This window comes from Lygodium microphyllum, chromosome 6 (assembly GCF_053477565.2).
Source record: "Lygodium microphyllum isolate KBCC chromosome 6, Lygodium_microphyllum_v1.1.10, whole genome shotgun sequence".
Classification (NCBI taxonomy): Eukaryota; Viridiplantae; Streptophyta; class Polypodiopsida; order Schizaeales; family Lygodiaceae; genus Lygodium; species Lygodium microphyllum.
Window position 1 is genome coordinate 20,257,072 of NC_141140.1, and position 3,934 is coordinate 20,261,005.

Consider the following 3,934-nt stretch of genomic DNA (forward strand, 5'->3'; position numbering starts at 1 on the left):
ATCACCAAGTGAAAAAGTTATAGTAAAGAAGCCAAGGTCAGCATATATACAACTCTAAAGGCCACCTTAAACTTATCAATATTAGCCGCTTGCAATCAGGCATGAAAGCTATCCATGTTATTAGTTCAGCATGACCTTGCCCCAGGGATAAAATGCTTCCATTTGATATGTCATACATGTGCATGCTCTTATAAGAATGTGATCAAACTACTCATGACCCACTAGGATCAATGCGAACCTACCACAGAAAGGGGCAAAAGACATCGGAAACTATGATGACAAATATTGTACACAAACCCAATGTCTTAAAGATCAAAAGTAGCAAATCTATAGACAGAAAAAGTGAGATATAAAGAGATGTGGCTTTGCCAATTATCTTCAAGTGGTCAACCTTAAGAAGAACAAGGTTCAATCCTTATTATATTGAGCTTTCTTATTTGAAGAGAGTAGAAATCCTTGTAAAAACAACATCAATTTGATCTTATGCACCATTCGTAAAACATCAAAACACACATACCTTTTTTGCCCTGTTCTTTACACCATCTGACAGTAAATTGAGCAGGTGAAAACAAGGAATTCATTGTTCATACTTTTATGGGCTCACCAACTTCTCCTTCTGGTTTGAAGCATCTTATAGACTTCCCACTAGCAAGATTGAGCATATTCAGCTTCTTATCCTGAAACCATACAAGACAAATAACTTAACATATTAGCCAATCATGTTTCAATATAAAACTTGTGGTAACCTTCCATGAAAAGAACTTCCAACCTGTCCAACAGTTACTGCTATCTTGTTGTATGGATCAATATCCATATCATAAACTATGCCACGAGAAGCCATTTCTTGATGATAATGTGTACTCTTGATCCCATTGTTGTTGCCTCTATGTTGCAAAACACCACTGATCTATAGGTAAGTACCTAAATTCAAAAATCAAGCGTGCTCAAAGAAGTACTCTATAAGACAAACTCTTCAATAGCATAAGAAAAAATATATATCTACCTCCAAAACATGGACTTTGAAAGTGAATTAAATGACCACCATGTTGACAAAGGAATGACAGACTATGAATGTACAAGTCACAATAGCTGCAAACATCATATATATATACAAGACAGTCTCTACCACCAAATTCCAAAAGGGGAATTTGAATGGCATTAATGTTAGCACCCATGAGGGCCACAACTCCAAAGCTCAGAGTAAGAATCCCTGCATCATGGGCTTCATGCCAAGTATTACCACAAGTAAGAATCCGCAGTTTTGGTATAGATTCCACCTCCAACCCTTTCAAATAGAGCCATGGATGAGCGTCCAAGCCCATAGCCAGTGATGGCCTCAAAAAGGCCCTCCCAATCATTCTTGTAATAAAGTTGGAACAGTTTTATAGTGATGTATAAAACTATGAGGCCATTAGCACCAAGTAAGAAACCCATCACCGAACCTGATTGGAAGGCGATTTTGAATACTTTGCCTATCCCTTTTCTGGCTTCCAAAGTTGTGCAAGAATTCGCATATGTTGCGATCATCATGCCCAAAAATCCCGACACTATGGACGTCAAAGCTCCCAATATAAATGCAACTGTAGTGAAAATCGTTGTAAAGAGAACTGGGGCACATTCCTGCTTTGGATCGTATCTGCTTGGATGTAGGACCCAAAAGCATTGCTTGGATGAAACTCCAAGAAGCAAGAAAGCCCACTCTGGAAGTGATTCTAAACAGCAGCTAGCTGAAGAATTTTTCAGAGGACTCCAAATAATGATCTGATTGTGCATCACCATCCATGACCAACAAACAGAACTGTATTGCATCATTAATATAGGACTCCACAAATTGAATATGTAATATCTACTTTCCCGAAAAACAGATGTGACTGTTCATTTGAAGACTTCCAAGAGCTCTACAAAAGCAGCTCCAAAAGAAACTTCTTGTATCACAGGACTCAACAACTTGGTTTTTGAAAGATGTCTCTGGAATACTGGCAAAGCTGCCTAATCTCTCCCTCAGAAAGCTGAACCTGTTTTCCAAACCTGGTAAACCTGACCTCGTTAAAAGATACCGGCAAGTACCTCAGGGATGTGTTGCCACACACTACAGAAAATGAAAAGATGACACTAAGAGCAATAATCTTCAAAAGCTGCTACTTTGACAAGATATACTGCATTGGCACAATCTCTAGCCATGCTATTGCAACATAACTGTATACAGCACATACGCACATGTGAAGCATGGTAAAAAATATGGGGTACTTGTAGCCATAGATGCTCAACAGGTACTTGTTAAGGAGCAAAACCCCAATGTTCGAGAAGGGAAAGGCAGCATACTTTCCTTCACCATGACTCGGAGTTGGAGGAATGTCAATCACTTCTGCTTCAAACTTTGTGGTGCTTCCTCAGCGGATCCATGTCTGAGTCTGTGTTTCCCCCATCTTACAGTGTGCAGCGCGAAGCCAAAGTGCAGATCCACAGCGCAAGGGGCAAAGGCCAACATGCTGATACAGAAGCACCAACAGTCTGCTATGATTGCGAAGTGGGCGACCCACAGGAAGGGAGATGCTACCACACGCAGTCATCAACGCGATGATGATCAGCTGATCACACGAAAATCTAGTTTAATGCTGCCGAGAAAAGTTGGTAATCATCACTGAATTGTAGATCAGTCCGGCAACAAAGAAGCATGAACCTGGACGTCCCTCAAAGCAGCACTCGATGATCCTTAAAAGGCTGCCGCGTTCTTCGACTTCACAGCTTCCTCTTCGTCCCCTCCCTACCACCGTTGTATCACCTCTTCGATTCCTTCTGTCTCCTCTACAACTTCCGCTCGTTGCATCTAATTTGCAGTTCTCCTTCCAACATTCGAACCTCTTCCCCTGTTTTTCTCATTCGTTGCTTTTTCTTCCCCCTTTTCTTAGCCTTTTACCATTGTTTTCTATCTGTGATTCTCTTACTATTCTCAGTTTTTGTAGCTTTTATGCATTCAAAAAGCCCCTTTTTACCAATAACAATTTCTGGAGCATTACAGTTGAAAATTTGAGGCGCAAATAAAGAGCGGCCCATTATTTCACAAAGATGTGCATACTCCAGATTACTCAAGCCAGCTCCAAGTAGTCTGTCGTTCTCTGCATGAGAACAGACACTACCAGAAAATATTTTTGATGCTAGTGCTGCACTATTGATAGGAATCCATAAGTTCCATAAGCCTTCCCCTTTGGCCAAGTATTAAAGTTTCTCTTCTAACGGATGCACTTTCCAGCCCATTTTTTGCCTGAGCATGAGAAGTAAAAAATGGTTCATTTGGATACATATATTTATCCATGAACCTAAGTAGCTTCCTCATGAATTCTTTCATCCTTTTAGAGGAGCAAAGCCTCTCAAATCCCCTTGCCCTTCAACAACAAGACCAACATGGCTACAAGCAGATAGAAAAGATAGTAATGTAAAGTCATCTAGATGCACACCTGCCCTCACCCAAATTATTTAGAATCAAGCAACTACATCTTCAATTATGCTACTTGGAAGCCTGGCTCCCTTAGCAACTTTGCTAACTCATTCAATCCTAGGTAAATAAACTTGATTTTGCTCACATTAGTTACAACCCTAGATAGCTCTAGAAAACTTTCATACACTTTCATCAACTACATCTACTAGTTGCTTCTCTACTTTCACAATATTGGTTAGTTATTATTGGCAAAGAATTGGGAGACCAAGTGTTTTCTTAATGGTTGGTGATTATGGTAGCAAAGAGTAATGGGGCAATGAGACACCCTTTCACATCGACCTCTTTACCTCAAATGGACCTAAGCATAGACCATTTACAAATACATTCTAAAGAGATTGAAACATCCACAAAAATTCCACGATTCCTCCTTGATCATCTATCATAGTGATGAACTCTTGTTGCTTCTTTTACTTCATCAATTTATAAAATCAATTAGTT

The 3,934-nt window shown here is 39.8% G+C and overlaps 1 long non-coding RNA gene across 1 annotated transcript; it reads right to left on the reverse strand.

The window, feature by feature from the left end:
• Positions 1–637: 637 nt before the first annotated feature.
• On the reverse strand, positions 638–2,420 carry LOC148034351 (uncharacterized). The gene is made up of 3 exons (XR_015691197.1): positions 2,323–2,420; positions 770–921; positions 638–677 (listed from the first exon to the last, which is right to left on the reverse strand). It is a non-coding gene; the product is annotated as an uncharacterized LOC148034351 (long non-coding RNA).
• Between the last annotated feature and the right edge of the window lie 1,514 nt (positions 2,421–3,934).